Source organism: Polypterus senegalus, chromosome 3, assembly GCF_016835505.1.
Source record: "Polypterus senegalus isolate Bchr_013 chromosome 3, ASM1683550v1, whole genome shotgun sequence".
In the NCBI taxonomy this organism is placed as follows: domain Eukaryota; kingdom Metazoa; phylum Chordata; class Cladistia; order Polypteriformes; family Polypteridae; genus Polypterus; species Polypterus senegalus.
Window position 1 is genome coordinate 288,659,602 of NC_053156.1, and position 26,315 is coordinate 288,685,916.

At 40.5% G+C, this 26,315-nt stretch overlaps 1 protein-coding gene across 1 annotated transcript in view; it reads right to left on the minus strand.

Moving 5' to 3' along the window:
* The window catches only part of LOC120526277 (zinc finger protein 70-like), a 34,299-nt gene extending 17,039 nt beyond the window's left edge, over positions 1-17,260 (minus strand). Inside the window, exon 1 of the mRNA XM_039749382.1 lies at positions 17,054-17,260. The gene's annotated coding sequence lies outside the window, so the exon portion shown is untranslated. The remainder of the gene's footprint in view (positions 1-17,053) is intronic.
* Between the last annotated feature and the right edge of the window lie 9,055 nt (positions 17,261-26,315).

A 26,315-nucleotide genomic window follows, 5' to 3' on the forward strand; every position in this document is an offset into this window, starting at 1 on the left:
TTTTAAATAACATTTTTGTGTTAACACTGATTTTATATTAAAATTGCTATAAAGAAAAGAGCAGATGTACACAACAATAATAGAAATAAGATGTCTAAATTTAAAGAAAGGAATACTAATGATAATTGGTTGTCACCCTTAATAGTTAAGTGCAATGAGGAGAATGTTTCTAAGTTTGGTTTATAATGCATATAGTATCTTCCTATGAGTAGAGGTCCTACTTTTAGGAAGGTATCCTTATGAGAATCTTTACATATAATTACGCTACTGTGGCTGTCTGTCTGTCCAGGATTTTAAATCACCTGTAGCTCGCAAACCGTTTAAAATATTGACCTGAAATTTGGTACGCATATACTATGTGACCTCTGCTATCTGCTTTCGGGGTGATGGTTGACCTCCAAGGTTATTCCTCTTTTTATTTTTATTTTATTTTATTGTAGAATCAACTCTCAGCAGTGGCCAGCAGGGCGACTGTGCGGCGCATGTGTACGGGCGCCATTCTCATTCCATACCACCTTCGCCGTCACTTCCCAAACCTCTTCATATCTTAAATCATTCTTGGGGCAGATTGAAGACTTAAGTGCCAGCTTAAGTGGGAAAAAATAAAGGAAACCATACTAAGTAATTGCAACACAAACACTGACTTAATCAGTTTTAACGCGAAAAGATACCGACGAAAGAAGAGAAGAAGTGGGCCGCTAGGGTGGAGAAAAGGAGAGCTGCTCAGGACGCAGCAAGCACGTCAACCTCTGAGCAAATGAATGGTAAATGTACAGAGAAACAGGATAAAAACTAGGAATGCTCAAGTCAAGTGTATTCACTGCACTATCCGTTACTGGCTATGAATATAAATAAAAAAAGACAACTTCTATCAAGAAAGAAACTAAAAACAAATGTATATGCAACATTTGTATTCCTTTATGTGTTTTATGGTGTAAGATTTGTTTCTATAGAAAACAAGGTTGGGTTAATGTCCTGGCTGGGATGGTCGCCGTGTTCTTACCTGGCCTGGAGGCCACTGTAACAGATGGGCAGTGGGAAAAGCCATTTTTCTCAGTATTTTGAGTGGTTCTTTGTCCTGCATTGGTTATAACTCACCCAGTAATACTTCTTGCATGCAATAATTTTGCATTAAAAATATGTTTGGGTCTGGTTTGAAAGGAAGTTCATGTGCCTCAGCCAAGTGAGTTAGTTCAGAGTGGAGATGGATAAAGCCTATCTGGACATTAGTGGGAGAAACAAACTGTACTTGGATAGAGAAAGAGATGATAGTGTTGGCTGTGAATGGTATCTTAACAAGAATAAAGGGTCTTTATGGAAGTTATGTTCAGGGTCTGGGGTAGAAGATGCCCCCTATATGTCACTGTGTATACAGTATGTGTATATATTGTTACTCGTGTGCATAGGGAACATCTTAAGAGCTCTGATGTTTGTAATTCCTCACCTCTCCAGTTGCTAGCGCTGTGTCTTAATGCCTATTCTCTTCCTCCCTCTGCAAACTTTAAGATTGAAGGCTATAATATCACTGATGTAAATTCCCATGTCCATCCAACTGGACCCGCCTCTTCCTGTCGGAAAGACTTAAGACCAGTGGATCTGACATATTGAGTCAATGTAATTGAGAACTTGAGTCCTACAATCATTTGCAGGTTCTTTTGGGATTATTTCACTTCAATTATACATTATATACAGAAATACATACATACATATATACAGTAAACCTTGATTATCCGTCACTCAGTTAACTGTCAGCCTTCATTAACGAAAGAAAGAAACGAAAGAAAAAAAAACATTGTGCACATCAGCATCTTCCTGTTACTACTGCAGCACGATACACTGCAAACTAGGCACATTGCAACAGCTCACCTGCTCCTAGCAAGTAGAGTTTTTTCCAGCACCACATGTCATGCCGCATTTTAAAATCCCAATGTCGGTTACATAACTTCAGTTTTAATAGAGTTTCACAGCTTTTCTCTTTAGTTATAATTACTGTAGAGTCTCGCTTATCTGAAATAAATGGGCTGGCAGAACATCGGATATGCCAAAATGTTGGATAATGGCAGGTGTTAAGAAAAAGATTATTAAACGTCAAACTATGTTATAATTTTACACATTATGAATCTAATAATCATGTTTTACAACAACAGAATAAATTAACTGAAAAAATGAACTTACAGTTACAGAATTGTCTGAAGTTAAATACAGTATGTACTGTACTTAAAAAGTTCAGTCCTGTGATGATTTAAAGACATTTTTGATCATAGTCTGCTTTCCTGATGAGTGCCGTTTCTTCGCTGTCAAGTCTCGCCATCTTTGCAGCATCATTATGTCGATTCCTGTAGCTTCTTGTTGCTCAATGAAATTAATTGCACTTTCTAGAGCCTTAACTCCGTCACTCATATAGTCAACATTCGTACGAGTGTATACGGTTTACTACAGCATTGTGACTGCGTGTGCATGTGTTTGTGCCGTGATGTGCGAGTCCCTGTCTTGCACCGGAAAACACGAAGCTGAGTTTCAGTACTTGAGCAACACCAGCTTTATTAAGCTTGAAACAGCAACAGCGCAGTTATTTATTGTAGTGTGATCTGCCATTCTCTTATACAAAGTCACAGCAGTCAGGCAGGGTCGGGGGAAAGTAATACTGTGCCCTGCGCATTTATAATGTTCCTTGTATCACCCATCGACGGCAGGCGCTTACAGCATGTCCGCGATCTTTTCGGATTCGCTTTTATGGTAAAACTGCTACAGCGCTGGGAGACTGCGATTGCTTTGGAACGCTCTTCCGCATGTCGTCCTGTTGGGTGGAATCCCACAAGCGTTTAGAAATTCACTCACACCAGCCATGATTCTTTTCAAAGGTAAAATGCAGGTTAACTTGCTTTATGTATTTTTACTTTATATTTTGTATTAATCATCTTTGTATGAATAGTTTTGGGTTGTGGAACGAATCATCTGAATTTCCATTATTTCTTATGGGGAAATTCGCATTAATATACTGTACGAGTGCTTTGGACTGCGAGCACGTTTCCAGAACGAATTATGCTCGCAAACCGAGGTTCCACTGTAATTAGCTGCGGTACTGGCAGTTCTTGTTGCCAATTGATGTGTTTTTTTTTTTTTTGCGGTGGGACGTCGGATAATACGGAATGTTGGATAAGCGAAGGTAGGATAAGTGAGACTCTACTGTAATAATAATATTATTATTATTAAGTTTTATTTATGTAGCACCTTTCATACACTCAAGGACACTACAATTCAATACACACATTAACAAGACAGTGGAAATTACATACACGAAAAAGAGTAATACTCATTGAAAAGATGTGTTTTTAACAAAAGTTTGAAATTAATAAGAGATTTTTCCTCACAAAGGCTAAGAGGGAGAGAATTCTAAATTTTAGCGGCTATCACTCTCAAAGCTCTGCCACCCATAGTTACTAACCTGTATTTAGGTACAGTAAGTAACTTAGTATCCGATGATTGTAATGCACGGGCAGGAGTGTAAGGAAGCAGCAGCTCTGACACCATGAAGGGCTTTAAAGGTGAGAAGGATAATTTTATATTTGATTCTTGAAGAAACCGGTAACCAATGTAAATCGTAGAGGACAGGAGTGACATTTTTTAGTGTGTGTAAGTAAACGAGCAGCAGAATTCTGAACATACTGTAATCAATTGATATATTTAGTCGGGAGGCCATAAAGCAAAGCATTGCAATAGTCCAGACAGGTAATGATGAAAACGTGAATGAGTGTGAGTATCTTTCACACTGAGGAAAGAATGCAGATGAACAATTTTGCAAAGATGAATAAAGGCTGTCTGTACTATTGAACTAATGTGTGATTGAAAAGTAAGAAGCTGATCAAAGATGACACCCAAATTACAGACTGATGCTGAGGGTTGAATCAGGGTCCCATCAATGTCAATTTTTAGCTCACGAAGGGTAGAGAGGACAGATTTGGTACCAACTAATAAGATTTCTGTTTTATCAGGATTGAGCTGTAAAAAAATATCTGTCATCCAAGGATTGATTTCCCAAATGCAGTCAGTCAGTGCAACAGGTGAAGATGTTGCAGTTGCATCAATGCTTACATAAAGTTGTGTGTCATCGGCATAGCAGTGGAATCTCAGACCATACCGACGAATAATCTCACCTAATGGGAGCACATACATACTTATGTACATGTGATTTCTCAATTTTTTTTTATTTTTAATAAATTTGCAAAAATCTCAGGTAAACTTTTTTCACGTTGTCATTATGGGGTGTTGTATGTAGAATTCTGAGGGAAAAAATGAATGTAATCCATTTTGGAATAAGGCTGTAACATAACAAAATGTGGAAAAAGTGATGTGCTGTGAATATTTTCCGGATGCACTGTAGATGTTGAAGAGGACTGGACCGAGAATTGACCCTTGAGGGATACCCTGTGTGAATGAAGTAGTGGCAGATTTGCATTCCCTAATGAAGACGTAATAGTGGAGCTATGATGTGAACCAAGAATGAGCGGCACCAGAGATACCAATAGTTAAAAAGTATTAAATTAAACTACAGTGGAACCTCGGCTTGCGAGCATAATTTGTTCTGGAAACATGCTCGCAATCCAAAACACTCGTATATCAAAGCAAATTTCCCCATAAGAAATAATGGAAACTCAGATGATTCGTTCCACAACCCAAAACTATTCATATAAAAATGATTAAGACAAAATATAAAGTAAAATACATAATACAAATTAACCTGCAATTTACATTTAAAAAGAATCATGGCTGGTGTGAGTTTCTAAACTCATGTGGGATTCCACCCAACAGGAAGACACGCGGAAGAGCGTCCCAAAGCAAATGGCAGTCTCCCAGCGCTGTAGCAGTTCGCCGTATAAGCGCATCCAAAAAGATTGCAGACATGCTATAAGCGCCTGTCATCAATGGGTCATACAAGGAACATTATAAAGATCCCGCTGCAATAAATAACAGTGCTGTTGCTGTTTCAAGCTGAATAAAACTGGTGTTGTTAAAGTACTGAGACTCAGCTTCGTGTTTTGGGGAGCAAGATGGGGACTCGCACTTCACAGCGCACACACACACTGTCACAATGCTGTAGTAAACAGAGAGACGTGCTGGGCGAGCGAGATAAGGAGAGAGAGAGAGAGAGAGACGCGCTGTAAACAGAGAGACACGCTGGGCGAGCAAGCGAGATAAGGAGAGAGAGAGACGCGATGTAAACAGAGAGACGCGCTGGGCGAGCAAGCAAGCAAGATAAGGAGAGAGAGAGGTGCTGGGCAAGCGAGTGAGATAAGGAGAGAGAGAGAAGAACCATCAGCTCAGTTGTGATCACATGACGCTCAGCAGAACAAGTATATCCATACTGCTCGTATTGCAAGACATCGCTCGTTTATCAAGTCAAAATTTATTAAAAATTTTTGCTCGTCTTGCAAAACACTCGTAAACCAAGTTACTCGTAAACCGTGGTTCCACTGTACTATACATTGTAATGGCAAATAAATATATGCCTGTGGCGCTGGAATTGTCACAAAAAATGAAATTATTAACCATTTACAAAACAGCAAAAGTGCTTCAAGCATGATGCCGAAAAAATTGAAAAACATGTCAAAAATGAAAACCACTGACAGTAATTTAATTCTACTGTATATTAATGTTCTTCTACATTGCAATTTTCTTTTTAAATTCTGTTATATTACGTTTTGTTAGTATAGTGTGATGTACAGGCAGATTGTGGTGCGCTGCGCAGGAGCAGAAAAGGTGGAATGAATGCTGTGTAAGTAATGGGACTGGCTGAAGGGCTTCTGTTCTGTGAGGGGTGGACACATCTCTGAGGAGAGGAGTGACAGGAGAAGTTTGGAGAAAAAGGAAGGTGAGGCAGGAGGAAGTTTTGAGTAGGGAGTCAGAAGATAATAAAAAGGCAGGAGTGTTTACGGTATAGAAAAAGACAACATGAAGGGCAGGAGAAACTGATTGGTAGGGAAAGCTTTCTTTTATTGTTTTGGAGGTGTGCTCCGTAGAGTATAAGACGGCACCATTTGTTACGGAATGAGGACTCCAAGTAAAATGTAGAAAACTCCAGTACCTTCAAGTTGTATTTGCTTATTATGCTGGTCATTACAATATTATATAAATGCATTTTGTTAATACTATATTACATTTTGTTAAATGCTCAAAAAAATTAAATGAATACTTTTTAATCAAAGTATAGCATCAAGTCAATGAAACTTCTGGTGGTGGGTCAGTGATGGTCTGGGGAGGAATATCCATGGAGGGACGCACAGACAAGCAAGGCAACGGCACTTGACAGCCATTAGGTATTGGGATGAAATCCTTAAACCCATTGTCAGATCCTTTGCTGGTGCAGTGGCTTCGGAGTTCTTCCTGGTGCACGATAATGCATGGCCTCATGTGGCAAGAGTATGAAGGCAGTTCCTGGAGGATGAAGGACTCGATACCACTGACTGGCCCCCACGCTCACTCACCTAACCTCAATCCAGTTGAACACCTCTGGGTGTGACATTATATTTTGGTCCATCCGACGACACCAGGTTGCACCTCAGACTCTCCAGGAGCTCAGTGATGCCCTGGTCCAGATCTAGGAGGTGATCCCCCAGGACACCATCCTTCGTCTTAAAACATGCCCCCCTTGACGTTGTCAGGCATGCATACAAGCATGTGGGGGCCATACAAACTACTGAGTACGATTTGGAGTTTCTGCAATGAAATTTCGGGCAAAATGGACGAGCCTGCCAGCTGCTTCATTTTTTCATCATCATTTTGATTTTTGGGGTGTCTTTGAATTCAGCCCTCTGTAGCTTGATCATTTTCATTTCCATCAAATGATGTGCCGTCCTTTCGTTTCTAACACATCACCATATCAGTCCATATCAGTAGAGATATTCAGCAGGATTTTTTTTTCCCCATTGAGATCTGAGGAGTTTTCAAAGTGTTCCTTTAATGTTTCTGAACAGTTTATATATAAGGGGTGCAGATCTAATTACGCAATTTTCATTGCGCTATAACTTACAAAAAGATTGCATAAAAATTTGAGGCAACTAAAGCGTTTTTTTTTTAACACAATCCCTTCATTTCAGGGGCTCAAAAGTAATTAACGATTGACTCAAATGCTATTTCATGGCAGGTGTGTTCAAGTCCGTCGTTATGTCATCAATTAAGCAGATAAAAGTCCTGGAGTTGATTTGAGGTGTGGTGCTTGCATGTGAAGATTTTGCTGTGAACAGACAACATGCGGTCAAAGGAGCTCTCCATGCAGGTGAAAGAAGCCATCCTTAAGCTACGAAAACAGAAAAAACCCATCTGAGAAATTACTACAATATTACGAGTGGCAAAATCTACAGCTTGGTACATCCTAAGAAAGAAAGCAAGCACTGGTGAACTCGGCAACACAAAAGGACATGGACGTCCGCAGAAGACAACAGTGGTGGATGATCGCAGAATCATTTCCATGGTGAAGAGAAACCCCTTCACAACAGCCAACCAAGTGAACAACACTCTCCAGGGGGTCGGCGTATCGATATCCAAGTCTACCATAAAGAGAAGACTGCATGAAAGTAAATACAGAGGGTGCACTGCAAGGTGCAAGCCATTCATAAGCCTCAAGAATAGAAAGGCTAGATTGGACTTTGCTAAAGAACATCTAAAAAAGCCAGGACAGTTCTGGAAAAACATTCCTTGGACAGATGAAACCAAGATGGACCTCTACCAGAATGATAGCAAGAAAAAAGTATGGAGAAGGCGTGGAACAGCTCATCATCCAAAGCATAACACATCATCTGTAAAACACGGAGGAGTCAGGCAGTTTGATGGCTTGGGCATGCATGGCTGCCAGTGGCACTGGGACACTAGTGTTTATTGAAGATGTGACACAGGACAGAAGCAGCCGAATGAATTCTGAGGTGTTCAGAGACATACTGTCTGCTCAAATCCAGCTAAATGCAGTCAAATTGATTGGGTGGCGTTTCATGATACAGATGGACAATGACCCAAAATATACAGCCAAAGCAACCCAGGAGTTTATTAAAGCAAAGAAGTGGAACATTCTTGAATGGCCAAGTCAGTCACCTGATCTTAACCCAATTGAGCAGGCATTTCACTTGTTGAAGACCAAACTTCAGACAGAAAGGCCCACAAACAAACAGCAACTGAAAGCCGTTGCAGTAAAGGCCTGGCAGAGCATTAAAAAGGAGGAAACCCAGCATCTGGTGATGTCCATGAGGTCAAGACCTCAGTCTGTCATTGCCAGCAAAGGGTTTTCAACCAAGTATTAGAAATGAACATTTTATTTCCAGTTATTTAATTTGTCCATGAAATAAAGGGATTGTGTTAAAAAATGCTTTAGTTGCCTCACATTTTTATGCAATCTTTTTGTTCAACCCACTGAATTAAAGCTGAAAGTCTGCACTTCAACTGCATCTGAGTTGTTTCATTTAAAATTCATTGTGGTAATGTACAGAACCAAAATGAGAAAAAAGTTGTCTCTGTCCAAATATTTATGGACCTAACTGTATATATGCACATCTACAAACAGTATGTGTATATTATTGATAATACACTTGAATTGTTTAATACTCAATCAGGTTACATTTAAAAATGGCATTTTTTTATGCTACCGATTCATTTTAAAGACACATGCTGGTCATTGGGTATGTGGGAAAAAAGTAACTTTTTTTTTTCTAGGCATACATTAGATGATAAAGCTGAAAAACAGGTGCAGCTTTAAATAAGGCACAACCTTTTGAACCCTGCAAGTCTCAGCAGTGAAGTCAGCACTCAGAACAGCAAACAGTTGGTGTTTTTTGAAAGTTAAACCAAGTCACTTTAAGGGGGAAAAAAGCCTTAATTAGAAATATATGGTAGAAAGAAAATAAGTACATGTTAATTTGTGCATTCGATTTAAATGTTAAGTGGTTCATTTCTTTTACACATCAATGTATTAGAAGTTTAGTGTTTGGTGATTATACACTTTTATGGGTATTTTATCAAGGCAGTTGTCAATCATCATAGGCAAAGGGACAATACCAGGAAATACAAGTACTACATTAGAATGATACTGATGTTTAACACTGATCGATAAAATAATATGGCATAGCAAGTATAAGGGATAAAACCATAGTAATTCTGGCTTTAATACATCTTAAAAAAATAAAAGATTTTTATCTGGGAGAGAGAAACTACAGTTTATAAAACTTTTAAGACATTTTGCTTGGGACAAATAAAATGAATACATAGTGGGTATAGAAAAGAATCCCCCACCTTCGAAATATTCCCCTTTTTGTTTTTGCTTTACAGCCCTAAATGAAAACACACAAACCAATTATATTTTTTCCAACTTTACTTACTCAATGCAATCTCTAACATCCAAGTGAAACATATCACAGCTACAGTTCAGAAAATTAAAAAAAAATACAAATCAAGAAATCCTGAGATGAATAAAGGATCACCCCCTACCTAAACTCAATCAGGTGTCAGTGCCCACCATTTCCATTGCGGTTACTGGCTTCCTTCCACCTGTGATCAGTTGGAATCCGTGTGAGTTAGTGAAGCTGTTCCTGGAGCCTTCATTCCCTTGCTTGGTGGCGCAACTGACAGCAAACAAGTGACTGTAAGTGGCAAGCCACTTTCAAAAGATCTCAGGGATGGAGTTGTGGACAGACATAAGGCAGGCGATGGAGACAACAAAATCTCAAAGTCTTTATTAATCCCAAGGAGCTCAGTAAAGTCCATCATAAAGAAGTGTTTGGTACTACTAGTACCCTCCCTGGATCCTCCAAACTGGATGGAAGAGCAAGGAGGAAACTGGGAAGAGAGGCTACCAAAAGGCCAATGGCCACTTTGAAGGAGTTACAGAATTTGATGGCAAAGAGTGGTCATTGTGTGCATGTGACAACAATTTCACAAGCGCTCTACAAATGTGGTTTGTTCGGGAGGGTCGCAAGGAAAAAGCCACTTCTCAAAAAAGGCCACGTTAAGGCTTGTTTGAGCTTTGCCAGAATGCACCTTGAAGATTCTGATGCCAAGTGGAAAAAGATGAGACCAAAATCCAACACTTTGGCCTCAATACCAAACGGTACACCAATGCAGCTCACCACCCACAACACACCATACCTACAGTAAGGCACAGAGAGGGGCAGCATCCTGTTGTGGGGGTGTTTCTCTGCCGCAGGGCCTTGTTAGGGTAGAAGGAAAAATGGATGGGGCAAAATACTGTCAAATTTTTGAGGAAAACCTGCTACCCTCTGTTAGAAAGTTGAAGATGGGCAGAATGTTCACCTTTCAACACGACAACAACCCGAAGCTCACAGCAAAGTTGACCACACAGTGGCTGAAGATGAAAAAAGTGAATGTCCATGTGTGGCCAGTCAGAGCCCAGACCTAAATCACACTGAAAATCTGTGGAAAGATCTGAAGATAGCAGACCACCAACGCTCACCATCCAATTTGACCGAACTTGAACAGTTAAACTGTAAAGAAGAGTGGGGGCAAATATTACTCAATCTAGATGTGCAAAGCTGACATAGAGAAGAATCCCAACAGACTCAAGGCTAGCATTAAAGCAAAAGGTGGGTCAACAAAATGACAATGACATTGGGGGTGATCCTTTATTAATCTCAGTATGTCTTGTTTTTGATTTTTTATAATTTTTCTGAACTGTAGCTGTGATATCTTTCACTTGGATGTCAGATGTTGCAGTGAGTAAGTAAAGCTGTGAAGAAATATTGTGTGTGTATGTTTTCATTTAAGGCTGTAAAGCAAAAAAATGGGAATATTTCAAGCTGGTCCCCAACTCCAGTCCTGGAGTGCCCCAGTGGCTGCAGGTTTTCATTCCAACCCTTTCCTTAATTACTGCAGGGTTTTTGCTGCTAATTAACTTCTTTTGAATTCATATTAATTGATTTGTTCCCCTGAATTGCTTCATTTCTTTTCTTAAATGGCACCCAAACAGAAATGAAACATGACGTGAGTGAGCCAATAGAAGACCAACTATGTCAGGGCATCAAACTCCAACCAATTTCACTCCAACCAGTTACTTCATTAGGAGCCAAGTCTTTCTGTTAATTAAACTCATTCTTTAATTCCATGGCTTGTTGCTGCTCTCATTGTGCAATACCAGACATAAACCCTAAATCAAATCAACTGTGTGTAATGCCACAAAGAAGAAAGAACACATTGGTGAGCTCAGTAATTGCAAAGGGACTTGCAGGCAATGGAAGACTGGCACTGCTGATGACAGAAGAATCGTCACTATGGTAAAGAAAAAGCCCCAAATGCCTGTCTGACTGATCAGAAACAGACTTCAGGATGCAGATGTGGATGTGTCAGAGACGACTATCAGCAGGAGGAGGAACACAAGAGGCCACAATGCAAGATGCAGGCCACTAGTTAGCTGCAAAAATGGCATGTAAAAGAGCTTGCAGAATTCTGGAAAAAGATCTTGCGGACAGACAATAAACTTGCAACAGAGTGATGTCAAGAGCAAAGTGTGGACACGAAAAGAAACTGTCCAAGATCCAACGCAAGACCACTTCACCTGCTAAACATGATGGTGGTGTTGGTACTATGGCTTGGGCATGTTATGGCTGGCACCGGCACACCTTCTCTTCACTGATGATGGATCTGCTTGTGACAGTTGTATAGCAAATGATGGGGTGTTTAGAAACATCTGTTCATGCCCCCAAACTCATTGGTTGGCACTTCACCCTACGAGATACGGATACCAAATATACTGCCAAGGCAACACAGGAGTTTTTTTAAAGTTAAAAAATTGAAAACTCTTGAATGGCCAAGCCTGTCACCCAATTTAAATCCATGAGCATGGCAGAGCACTACCAGAGAAGATCCTCAGCACTTGGTGATGTCAATGAATAACAGACTTCAAGCAGTCACTGCATGCATGGGCTATGCAACAAAGTCCTAAATATGACAGCTTTAACAGACCTGTCATTGCTGTGTCACAAACATTATGGTGCCCTGAAATGGGGGGACCGTGAAAAAATAAACAAAAGTGCTGTAATTACGAAATGGACGCAAATACCTTAAACAAAAGTCTGCGATGTGTGCTTTAATCACATCTGACTTGTGTAGCAGAGGGATAAATAATACAATTTATTTTTGTATACCCCAAAATCACACAAGGTGTGCCGCAATGGCCTTTGACAGCCCCCAAGCCTTGACTCTCTAAGAAGACAAGGAAAAACTCCCAAAAAACCCTTGTAGGGAAAAAATGGAAGAAATCTTAGGAAAGGCAGTTCAAAGAGAGACCCCTTTCCAGGTAGGTTGGGCGTGCAGTGGGTGTCAAAATGAAGGGGGGCCAATACAATACAATACACAGAACAAATCCTAGTGCAAAAATAAAGGAAAAATGTGTCTTTTTCCCAAACTTTGTTTAATTATAATGCAACATCCCTATATGGAAATTGAGGATGGCAGAAATTATTTGGGTATTTCATCATTTGAAAATTATGTAATTGAAGTAATTTTAGTAGATGGGGTCTGAGGAACAACATTCTACAGAGGAACCATAGAGGGCATCCTGAGCAACTGTATCACTGTCTGGTTTGGAAATTGCATGGTCAGGGATTGTAAAGCCCAACAACAGATAGTGAAGACAGCCAAGAAGATCATCTGTGTCTCTCTTCCCACCATCATGGACATTTACACCACACGCTGCATCCACAAAGCCACCAGCATTGTGAGTGATCCAACACACCCTTCACATTCACTGTTTACACTCCTGCCATTGGGAAAAAGGTACCAAAGTATTCAGGCCCTCTCCACCAGAATGTGTAACAGTCTCTTCCACCAAGCAGTCAGACTCCTGAACACTCATGGACCGGACTGATATCTGACATATGTGTTCTGTTCTGCAGTGTTGCACATGTTTACACATTTGACTCACATGCACCTTGTTATATATTAAGTGTCGTGGATTCTCAGTTGTCCTGTGTTCTATGTAGCACCATGGTCCTGGAGGAACGTTGTTTCGTTTCGCTGTATGCTGTACTACTGTATATGGATGAAATGACAATAAATTCTCTTGAATCTTGAAATCATCAGAACTGTTCACAAGTCTCGAATAGCAATGGGGCTGAGGGTAACCAGAAGTGAAAAATAACTATTTGGTAATTGTGATTTGTGAGCCCAATTATGTCAGCATACACCAGGGGTGTCCAATGCGTCGATCGCGATCGACCGGTGGATCGCAAAGGTAGTGCAGGTAGACCGTGTTGCATCCCTATGGCATTTGCCACTTGATTGACATACAGGGCGGCCAGTCTGAGATCTCTTTTCTTCTATCACACTTGTCATGCTGTGCACACAGTCAAACGCGCGAGTTACTGCAAAACTCCGGCTATCTAAGTGATCTAGTTAGCCTTTTATATTGACTAAAGAATATCAGAGAATATCAGAAGAATATCAGAGAGAGAGCTCGCTAAGAAAAGCAAACAATCAAAAAATCAATACGTGCTTTTAAGTATACAGAAGCACCCCGATAAAGCGGCATTTTGTAGTGGAGCGTCAGTGTCCTCTGTGCAAACAGCCCCTCTGCTCACACCCCCTCCGTCAGGCAGAGAGAGTGAGAAAGATAGAGAGAAGCAAACAATCAAGCACCGCGGGAAGCATATCTTATATCATTGAGGAGTTTTAGTTAATATGTAATACATGCTCTGATTGGGTAGCTTCTAAGCCATCTTCCAATAGCGTCCCTTGCATGAAATCAACTGGGTAAACAAACTGAGGAAGCATGTACCATAAATTAAAAGACCCATTCTCCGCAGAAAGCGGCGAAACAGCGAAAAACCTGTGATATATATTTAGATGTGCTTACATTTAAAATCTGCGATAGAGTGAAGCCGCGAAAGTCGAAGCACGATATAGCGAGGGATTACTGTATATATATATATATATATATATAGTTATAGTATACAGTGCATCCAGAAAGTATTCACAGAGCATCATTTTTTCCACATTTTACAGCCTTATTCCAAAATGGATTAAATTCATTTTTTCCATCAGAATTCCACCCCATAATGACAACGTGAAAAAGGTTTACTTGAGGTTTTTGCAAATTTATTAAAAATACAAAAACTGAGAAATCACATGTACATAAGTATTCACAGCCTTTGCTCAATACTTTGTCGATGCACCTTTGGCAGCAATTCCAGCCTCAAGTCTTTTTGAATATGATGTTCAATTCGGATTCAAGTCTGGGCTCTGGCTGGGCCACTCAAGGACATTCACAGAGTTGTCCTAAAGCCACTCCTTTGATACCTTGGCTGTGTGCTTAGGGTCGTTGTCCTGCTGAAAGATGAACCGTCGCCCCAGTCTGAGGTCAAGAGCGCTCTGGAGCAGGTTTTCATCCAGGATGTCTCTGTACATTGCTGTAGTCAGCTTCCTCTTTATCCTGACTAGTCTCCCAGTTCCTGCCGCTGAAAAACATCCCCACAGCATGATGCTGCCACCACCATGCTTCACTGTAGGGATGGTATTGGCCTGGTGATGAGCAGTGCCTGGTTTACTTCAAACGTGACGCCTGGTATTCACACCAAAGAGTTCAATCTTTGATATCATCAGACCAGAGAATTTTGTTTCTCATGGTCTGAGAGTCCTTCAGGTGCCTTTTGGCAAACTCCAGGTGGGCTGCCATGTGCCTTTTACTAAGGAGTGGCTTCCGTCTGGCCACTCTACCATACAGGCCTGATTGATGGATTGCTGCAGAGATGGTTGTCCTTCTGGAAGGTTCTCCTGTTTCCACAGAGGACCTCTGGAGCTCTGACAGAGTGACCATCGGGTTCTTGGTCACCTCCCTGACTAAGGCCCTTCTCCCCCGATCGCTCAGTTTAGATGGTCGGCCAGCTCTAGGAAGAGTCCTGGTGGTTTCAAACTTCTTCCACTTACGGATGATGGAGGCCACTGTGCTCATTGGGACCTTCAAAGCAGCAGAAATTTTTCTGTAACCTTCCCCAGATTTGTGCCTCGAGACAATCCTGTCTCGGAGGTCTACAGACAATTCCTTTGACTTCATGCTTGGTTTGTGCGCTGACATGAACTGTCAACTGTGGGACCTTCTATAGACAGGTGTGTGCCTTTCCAAATCATGTCTAATCAACTGAATTGACCACAGGTGGACTCCAATGAAGCTGCAGAAACATCTCAAGGATGATCAGGGGAAACAGGATGGACCGGAGCTCAATTTGGAGCTTCATGGCAAAGGCTGTGAATACTTACGTACATGTGCTTTCTCAATTTTTTTTATTTTTAATAAACTCGCAAAAACCTCAAGTAAACTTTTTTCACATTGTCATTATGGGGTGTTGTGTGTAGAATTCTGTGGGAAAAAAATTAATTTAATCAATTTTGGAATAAGGCTGTAACATAACAAAATGTGGAAAAAGTGATGCGCTGTGAATACTTTCCGGATGCACTGTGTGTGTGTGTGTATATATATATTTTGTGTGTGTGTGTGTATAATATATATATATAGCATTTTTAATGTAGGTAGATCATTTCGACCTGGTCATTTTAAAAGTAGCTCGCAAGCCGAAAAAGTGTGGGGACCCATGGCATATAAGTTAGCTGAAGTACAGGCAGTTCTTACAGGCTGGCGTAAATGATATGGGCAGGTGCACTGTTGACAGGTGGTCTATAGAATGTGCCATATTTGGATTTGGAAGAGCACAGGCCATATATAACATATCCAAATTGGTCAGATGACAGTTACTCATATCTGGTCATTTTCTCAAATAGCTCACTGAAAATGTAAAATGTGGGAGTATTCATTTCTTGCCAAGAACGACTAGTTAAAAGCTGTCTAATTTGTTCACAGCAGAGAAGTATGAAACATAAGGCACTGTTACATGGATATAAAAAAAAAAAACAAGCCAAGACACACTAGCTGACAACTAGCATTATTGTAAGTACACAGACTGTCAAGTTTAGTACAAAGAAAAATGATTCTTTCACAGCACATAAAATAGAAAAATTAGAATTCGGCAGCAGTCTTGGGTGGGAAAGGCGCTATATAAATAAAATGTATTATTTGAGTACAGCCCTAAGAATAAAAGAGTTCTTAAAAACTCCTGCACTTTACGCCGGGAGCCTAAATCTCCAGAAATGGCAACAGCTGACACTTAGGAAATAGGAGATGGCTACTGTATGACAAAACTAAGTTGGCATTCTTTCTTACAGGATTTTCGAACAGCCCAGTGATGGAGTAACAACGCTACCCGCTCCACCAGCTTAAAGGAAAGTACTAATTTGTCATCATTCACTGTGTCATGCTACCACCTTCTTGTTCAGAAATTTGAAATGGCTTATACCATTTTTGAAGCATAAGCACCATTTCAAACAAAGACTACAAAATAAAAAGCTGACACGAAATCTCACTAAGCATGGACTCTTGTGAAGTAAACCCACCTGCCTCGCAAGTAGAATTTAGCTTCGTGCAGCACATCGATAGTCTTGATCGTTAAATATTTCTAAACCTTTCTTACCACTCGTATACACATTTGACTAAGAAACATTACTTGCTACAGCAATAAAATCATTATATGTTAATCTTAGTACTGGATATATTTCCACGAAATAATAGGAAACATAAGCTCACCTTGGAAGCTACTAACACCATGGAGTTTTAGACACAGTAAATTGTGAATTGCAATAACAATTTGATTGTTCTATTAATAAACGGAAATATTATCCATTATTATTACACGTTTAAACTGTTATCTCAAGCATAAAGAGGTTTCGTTGTTTAACTGCACGCTGGGCTCCGCACTTTAAGACGACAAACAATAATACTTTTGATCAAAGTTTATTTGTCGACATTTGTCGTCGTTAACGCTATGGACTAACCGAACATGTGAAAAAGGTTCATTTGACGGTTTCAAATCTTAAAAGGGCTGTCGTGTCATAAACGTGTCTGTTTTGTACTGCGCCACGCGGTAACACCTGCTCCAAAATGCAAAGACTGATATATACTTCCTGTTCCTTAAATAATACTATCAGCTTACACATTATACAATATAAAACATACCTTCTTTTACGGGGTCACTTGCTCCTTGATTTCTAAACCAAACGTACAGCCTTTTCTGTTCTGTTCCAATACACCAGCCACAGAGAACACATTCAACACAAATGTCAACCTCCAATGGGCACACAAACTGTTTTCCACTAGACAACTTCCCCGGCACATTGCCAAGTTTGCATTTCCGTCTAGGGTGGACTACAGGAAATGCGACGACGCGGACGACAACCAATCATTCTGCTCGGAGGATCGCGACCAGCCCTCTTAACCACGCCCCTTAAAAGGCACGCGCAGATATATTTTTAAGGGTTTCTTCTTTACACGGAGGAGAGTCATGCTGTTATCTCACGGCAAAGTGGGTTAACATACGGGATTACAGTTTTGGATGAATTTGTGTTAGGAAAAGAAGTTGGGTCCAGCTATTTTAAAGCTCAATGATATTTGTAGTATTTATCATGCAATTTGTAACGTTCAATTAGTGTCTTTGAATTAACATAACAGAAAACCACTCAGAGGGTCAACAGCATGTCAGTATCGACCTTACGTGTGAGTAGAGGGAGCAGAAGTAGGGCACAGTGGGCAACCGATGTAATAAGTAAACAAAAGAAGTTTATTTGCTGAATGGTTTCAAATAGAAATATAAAAAGGAAACAGTATCTTGAACTTCATACTGGGAACAGTATTTTGGCGATCTGGTTAAATAATAAAAGGAACACTCGCAGCTGTCAGGGCCTCTTCAGTTTTATTTTAGTTAAATTGGTCCTATACAAAAATAATGGAGCAATCTTGTTGACTCCGGAAATCCACTCACCCCCAGCACACACCCGGAACCCCACAAAAACAAGAAAACACACCTCCCCACAAGGTGTGTCCGCCCCTCTCAATTAGAAACCTCCCATTCCAGTCCTCCCTTGCCCTCAGACAAGGCTAGAAAGCATTGTCTGCACGTTACACAGCCTCCCCCTCAGCTCCTCGTCCCCGAGGAAGCACAAAGTCCATGAGATGGGCTGGCAGGCGTCACTGTCGATGAGGTCGGGGTGTTCGCAGAGATTGGTGCAGCGGACTACTGCCTTTCTGCGAACTTTGTGCAGCATCCATGGAAGTGGTTAGACCTTGATTTCCCTCCTGAGTAGAAGCTGGTGATGGTGATGATTCCTTTTGTCTCTCCATGTCAGAGCATCGTCCACGATAGGGAGCCAAACGATTCTGGTGGAGGGATACGCGGCGCCCTGGCGGGGGCAGTTGAACCCAGTACACGACCTCCCCCACCCTTTCCAGAACCCGGCAAGGGCCTACCCAGGAGCTGTCCAATTTTGGGCAACGTCCTCTTTTCCGTTTGGGTCCATAGACCCAAACCTGATCGCCCTCTTGAAAAGGTTAGCCTTGAGCTCTCAAATTGTACTGTAGCATCTGACACGTCCCTGGTACATGGAGGTGATCCCTGGCAAATGCATGAACAGACTCCATGCGAATCTGTAGTTTGCGAGTGTATTCAGGACTAGACACTTCAGCCATAGCATCAGGGGGTTGCCCGAATGCAAGTTCTGTGGGAGTTCTTAATTCTCTTCCCAATATTAGTAGGGCAGGTGTGCAGCCAGAAATTCAGTCTTTGGTCAGAAGAGGCTACCCTCACTTTGATCGGGCAGTCCAAGAGGAGTTGGCAAAGGAGGCTTTCATCCAGGGTCTCACTCCCCAGTTAGTGAGGCAACAGGTATGATTTTCCAAGCCAAGTACATTTGAAGATGCATTGCAAATAGCACAAGAGGCTGAGCAGGTGCTCTCAGAAGGATGCCAGGACCCCAGCCCCTTAGCTATGAGAAAATACACAATTCCAGTTAAACAGCAGGTTGTCCAGCATCAACACATGCAAGAAGACAAATATTCGGCTCTGATATTGTTGCCCTCCCAAGCACAACGTTCACCACGCTCAATAAAACCACCCCTATGCTGGCATTGTGGCAGAGTGGGGCATCTGCAGCGCTTTTGTCCACACAAGGAAAAAATTGAGCTTAAACCCATACAGCTACCCCAGGGAAATGACCAGGGACCCGTGTAGGAGAGACAGCACGGGCCCCACAGCATGTCCCATCACAAAGTAGTCTACAGGGACAAGATGTGCAACCCCTGGTGCCTGTTGGCCAATTGGGTGAAGGGACCTATTGCCATGTACACACTTGGATAGGCAATCGTGTCTGTAAGTACTGATTGACACAGGATGGACTGCCACAATTGTTAGATCAGACTTACTACCAGGAGAAAAACAGTGGAAGGGTACAGGGGTAGCTTTGACGACCGCCACAGGTGAAACGGCATCCATGCTAGGTAGAACTCAGGTAGCTATTTGTGTTGGCGGGCTTTGCTGGACATTGGAGGTCTGGGTGGCCAAGATTATGGACCCCTGTATCCTGGGCTTGGATTTTTTGGAGATGGCTGGAATTCAAATTGATCTACAAAAGTGGACTTTGACATTCCAGGATGGAACGATTTTAAACCTTTTGAGCAGTGGTGATAGGAAGGGGAGGACCACCACCCAGGTGTTGCAACCAAATCAAACACCCATTTACAATCACACAGACACCACAAGTGTAGGTTTGAAGGTCATCCACAAACTATGGGAAAGGAATAAACGATTCAATAAAGGATTGACTGTAGTTCAGCAGAGTCAACTGTGGGAGATCCTGGAGGACTCCAGAGACCGTTTTGCGACCTTGCCAGAAGATGTTGGCTGCACACACTTAGTGTGACATCCCACTTCCTGACACCAATGTGGCAATCTGGGTAAATAATAACAGGAGCACTCACAGCTGTCAGAGCCTCTTCAGTTTTATTTTAGTTAAATTGGTCCTATACAAAAATAATGGAGCAATCTCGTTGACTCCGGAAATCCACTCACCCCCAGCACACACCCGGAACCCCACAAAAACAAGAAAACACACCCCCCACAAGGTGTGTCCGCCCCTCTCAATTAGAAACCTCCCCTTCAAGTCCTCCCTTGCCTTCAGACAAGGCTAGAAAGCATTGCCTGCACATTACAGTATCTTGAACTTCATACTAGAAGCAACCAGTGATAGATAGATAGATAGATAGATAGATAGATAGATAGATAGATAGATAGATAGATAGATAGATAGATAGATAGATAGATAGATAGATAGATAGATAGATAGATAGATAGATAGATAGATAGATAGATAGATACTCAAACTCTTTACATAGACAGTAGGGTGCGACTTCAGCATCCACCTGGATGATGTCATGACAGCTATTTAGAAGAAATGACAAAGAATGATCAGAGGTCCAGAATGGACATGGCTGTAATGGTCAAGATAGCCAGAACATCAGGGCACACCCTACTCTTTTTAGATAGGATGTGTTGCTCATATCCAAATAGGAGACACAGCCCTTCAAACTTAGAAACTGTGGTCTGCCAGACAGATAGTCCATTATGCAAGACACCATAGGCTCTTCCATCCGCATATCTCTGAGTTTACCCCTTAACTGGGATGGCTGGATGGTATTTAAGACACTTGAGAAACAAAAAAAGAATGCAATCATTACAGTGCTGCCAGCTTTGTCCAGATGAAAATAAGCTTCGTGGAGCACATAAATAATCGTATCTTTCACTCCAGTCTTTGCCCAATAAGCAAACTGTTGTTGGTCTAGGTGGTCCTTCCCAAGAGGACTTATATAGTTAAGGACCAACCTCTGAAAGGTCCACATAGACGTTTCTTTGACTTTGTAGTATGAATACTACAGTCGTCTGCTGGGTTTAAACAACTGGCTGAGAGGCTTCTGCGAGAATCAAGACAACGGGTTTATAGACAACTGGGATCTTTTTTGGGAAAGGCCGCGCTTCTTCAAGCGGGATGGACTGCATCCGAATAGATTTGGCGCCCGGGTCCTCTCCGAAAACATCGCTAAGGTAATTTGTCTATCTTGACTGTCTACTTCTACTGCTAACCCCTTACGTAATGCTACTGGTTTGATAGGACATAATGGCTTAACAGAGTCTTCCGTTAAAGTGCACATCATTAATAATCTAATAACAAATCTTAATGCACGTAAAAAATCTAGGCAGTGCGGCATAAACACCAATAATTTAATTGAAATTACTACTTCAGATCAACACTGCATTAAGACTATAAAAACGGATTGTAGATTACATAAAAAGTACACACAGAGCGGCGTTAACAAAAATAACTTAATTTTTGTTCCGATTACCATAACACGCATAAAATTCAGCTCTGCCCTTCAGAAACATTAAATATGGCACTATTAAATGTTAGAGCTTTAACTAACAAGACATTTTTATAAACGATCTTATTAGTGATAGAAAATTGATTTTATTGCGCTAAATGAAACATGGCTTAATTCCAATGGGGCGGCAGTTTTAATCGAATCTGCGCCTCCGGATTACAGTTTTACTCGTGCGACCGCCAGGGGAAAAAGGGGGGCGGATTGGCAAACATTTACTCGAGCCGATTAAAATGTAAAGATGTTAGTTTTGGTAAATTTAAGTCCTTTGAGTATCTCGCCGTTGTTATTCATGGAGATTCTCACGTTCTAGTATTATCCGTGTATAGACCTCCTAAATATAACGCGTCTTTCCTTGAGGAATTCTCTGACTTAATGTCAATTTTAGTTACAAACTATGACGCACTCTTAATAGTCGGCGACTTTAACTTTCATGTCGACAATCAGTGTGACCAAAAGGTAAAGGAATTCATGAACCTCCTGGACTCTTTTGATTTGAGGCAGCTCGTAAATCAGCCTACACATAAAGCAGGTCATACGTTAGACTTAGTGATTACTAAAGGACTTAAAGTTGATATAAAGCAGGTCACTGATATCGGTCTATCAGACCATTTCCTTCTACTATTTAATATAGAAATAAAGATAGAAAACGCTCATGAGAAGCATTTTGTTAAAAAACGCTTCTTTGACTCATCAGCAGCTTTAAAACTTACAACTATTCTAAGCAATCAGTCCGTTTATAATGCCAACTATAATAGCGAGGATAATGTAAATAGTAAAGTGGAAAACTTTAATTCTAAAGTAAGAACTGCTGTTGACATAGTTGCACCTGAAAAGACAGTTAAAAAATCCTCTAGTACTGTTATTCCATGGAAGACCCAAAGAGTGTCTGATTTAAAAAGAACATGTCGTAGAGCTGAGCGTAAATGGAGGAAAACTAAACTAACTATCCATTATGAGATATTGAAGTTAAAATAACAGAATACAATAACACTGTCCGTCTTGAGAGGCTGCTATTTCTCTAATATTATAAATAACAATGCTAGTAATCCCAGAGTCTTATTTTCAACAATTGACCGTCTGTTAAACCCAGGTAACACAAAGGAATGCCCCAGAATACTTCCAGTGAAACCTGTGAGAACATTGCTGTATTTTTCACTCAAAAAATTAATGATATTAGAGATAACATAGTATATCTCCCCAACACTGCAGAACCTCCAAAGCCCCGGTACTCCATTATAAACAAATTAAATGCTTTCACCAGGATAGATTTACCTGAATTACATAGTATAATCTCTCAACTGAAACCCTCCACCTCGTCCTTGACCCAATACCAACCAGGTTTTTCAAAGAAATATCAGGCGTCTAATTGACAATATTCTGGACATAGTTAATTGTCATTAGATACGGGGTCTTTCCAGACTGTCTTAAGACTGCTGTAGTTAAACCCCTCTCAAGAAAATAATCTTGACCCCTCTGCCTTTGAAAATTTTAGACCCATCTCTAACCTGCCCTTCTTAAGTAAAATTCTAGAGAAGGCAGTCATTATGCAGTTAAATGACCACCTCAATAAACATGCTATTCTTGATACTTTCAGTCAGGCTTCAGAACAAATCACAGCACAGAAACTGCACTCGTTAAAGTAGTAAATGACTTGCGGGTAAATGCAGACAGAGGCCATTTATCTGTTCTCATCCTCTTAGATCTGAGTGCTGCATTTGACACCATTGATCATAATATTCTTAGAAATCGCCTTAGTCAATGGGTGGGCCTCTCTGGCAGTGTCTTAAATTGGTTTGAATCCTACCTGGCAGGGAGAAAATTCTTTGTGAGTTGTGGTAATCAAATCTCAAAGACACATGATATCCATATGGTGTTCCACAAGGCTCTATCCTGGGTCCACTGTTATTCTCAATCTACATGCTTCCGTTAGGTCAGATTATCTCAGGTTACAACGTGAGCTACCACAGCTATGCTGATGACACACAGCTGTACTTATCAATAGCACCTGATGACTCCGACTCTTTCGATACACTAACACAATGTCTTACTGGTATTTCTGAATGGATGAATAGTAATTTTCTCAAACTAAATAAAGAGAAAACTGAAATTTTAGTAATTGGCAATAATGGATTCATGAGGTTATCAGAAATAAACTTGATGCACTAGGATTAAAAGTTAAGACGGAAGTAAAAATTTAGGGGTAACCGTTGACTGTAATCTGAATTTTAAATCGCATATTCATCAGACCACTAGGACAGCATTTTTCACTTAAGAAACATAGCTAAAGTTAGACCTCTTATATCATTGAAAGATGCTGAGAAATTAATTCACGCTTTTGTTTTCAGTAGACTAGATTACTGTAACGCACTCCTCTCAGGACTACCCAAAAAGACATAAATCATTTGCAACGAGTGCAGAATGCAGCTGCTAGAATCCTAACTGGGAAAAGAAAATCCGAACACATTTCTCCAGTTTTGATGTCACTACACTGGTTGCCTGTGTCATTCAGGATTGACTTTAAAATACTGCTTATGGTTTATAAAGCCTTAAATAATCTCGCTCCATCTTATATATCGGAATGCCTGACACGTTATATTCCAAATCGTAACCTTAGATCTTCAAATGAGTGTCTCCTTATAATTCCAAAAGCTAAACTTAAAAGAAGTGGTGAGGTGGCCTTCTGCTGTTATGCACCTAAAATCTGGAATAGCCTGCCAATAGGAATTCGCCAGGCAAATACAGTAGAGCACTTTAAAACACTGCTGAAAACACATTACTTTAACATGGCCTTTTTATAACTTCACTTTAACTTAATACTGATACTCTGTATGTTCAATTCTTCATAATAACTATTCAGTGGCTCCAAAATCCATACTGACCCCTACTCTCTTCTGTTTCTTTTTCCGGTTTCTTTGTGGTGGCGGCCTGCGCCACCACCACCTACTCAAAGCATCAGGATGCACCAACATTGATGGACTGAAAGCCAGAAGTCTACGTGACCATCATCATCAGGTCCTTCCATGAAAACCCTAAATACAAAGAGGACTGTTTGATTTATGTTAGGTAGATTGCCCAGAGGGGACTGGGGGTCTCTTGGTCTGGAACCCTACAGATTTTATTTTTTCTCCAGCCTTTGGAGTTTTTTGTTTTTCTGTCCACCCTGGCCATCGGACCTTACTCTTATTCTATGTTAATTAATGTTGACTTATGTTTATCTTTTATTGTGTCTTCTATTTCTCTATTCATTTTGTAAAGCACTTTGAGCTACATTTTTTTGTATGAATATGTGCTATATAAATAAATGTTGATTGATTGACTTTAACTTCTTCAGTCCAGCTTATCTTTCTCTCTTCTCTCTCTTTGTCTCTCTCGCACACTGTGGCCCCACTGGGTTTGCTAACACTACAGTCTACAGCCTGCAGCAAATATCAGCAAGGCAGTTTCCCCCCATTTTGAGAATCTCCCCTTCTAAAAAACAGCTCTCTTAAGTATTACAGTATTTCATACTTTACATATTTAATAAACACTGTTTCAAAGAACGGATCACTGTGCTATTGTTAAAAAATCAGGTCAGTTCACTCGTACAAATAAATTATGTAAACAGCTTGGGTTACAAATATACTGAAATATTTTAACCTATTCTGATGAAAAATACTTGTTATCCAAAACACCTTAAAATAATTAACTTCATAAACAATTATGCTGACAAGAAAATTTATTGAACTTATTCCTTCAAGATATTAACATTTAGTAGTTGTTCAACCTCCCATTCATATAAATTTCTCATAGGAAACACCCAGAGTGGAGTGGCATTGTCTTTCAGCCCTGGAGTGTATTAGAGACCAGCCCAACCCCAACTCCAAGTTGCTCTCAAGTTGTCTCTAGGCCTCCAGACAGCCTTTGAAAATCCCTGTGCTGAAACGCCAGTAAAATGTTGTGCTGCTACCATGTTAAGCTGGGAAGGAGCACTTAAACAGGTAAATGAAAACTTTATTTCTTCTATGTCTTTTTCCATGTCCATGATAGACTGAGTGGCTATGTCTATCATTTATTTTTCCCACCACCATAGAACTTGGCCTGTCACAAGGCACACTATTACTATTACACTACTACTTTGAGTTTTCATGGACTTTGGATTGGTGCAGATAAGGAAAAGTGAAAGCAACAGACTGAGAAAAATCCATGCAGGAGACCGGGTTACAAATAGAACACTGGAGCATAGTGGCACTAGTGGCCATACTATTCCAATGAATGCCCAGAAGCAAAGTTTGAGTGTTGGCACCAGGTTGACAACTAAGAAGATGAGATGAAAAGAAACTGCTTTGTCACCTTCCATTTTGCAGACCTGCCCACGCAGTGAAACAAAGACAGAGAAAAAGACTAAAGATGAAGACAGCAAGAAAAAGACACTTACTGGGGTTTAAGTAAGTAACAAGTCCACAAGTCATACATTACTAGGACTAGTCACAATATGTACAGATTTAAAAAAAAAAGAAAAACAAAAGTTTATTTTGGCATAGTATTCCAGCAAAAGGTAATAAGGTAACTGCAGAAAATTTACATTCTAAGACGTGGAAACTGTGCAAACCAGTTAGGAATGCCAAAAATAAGGGCATTAATTTTGTGCTCCTAAAGTGTAGATTCTAGGCAATAATTAATTCATTGGGATAATTAATATAATTAATACTATTATTAAGGAAAAGGTATAATGAGTACATTAGTGAACTTTTTAAAAGAGCACATGCAGCTGGTATACTTTCAAGTCATATGGGCTCTGATATTTAGGTGTACTCTAATTGGGAAAACACAGAAGCCCTGCTGTGGGTGTCAGCTGTGGTACAAGCACAGGACCAGTGGACCAATTCTGGACCAAGGTGTTTAGCACAGCATGTATGCATATGGTGATCAAACGATTCTAGAGGTGGCCTACAGGGGGAACGATGAGGGTTGCATAGCTATGATGTCTCCTAGTGGTGATGCCACTCAATACTGGTAAAGGCTGATGGCTGTCAAG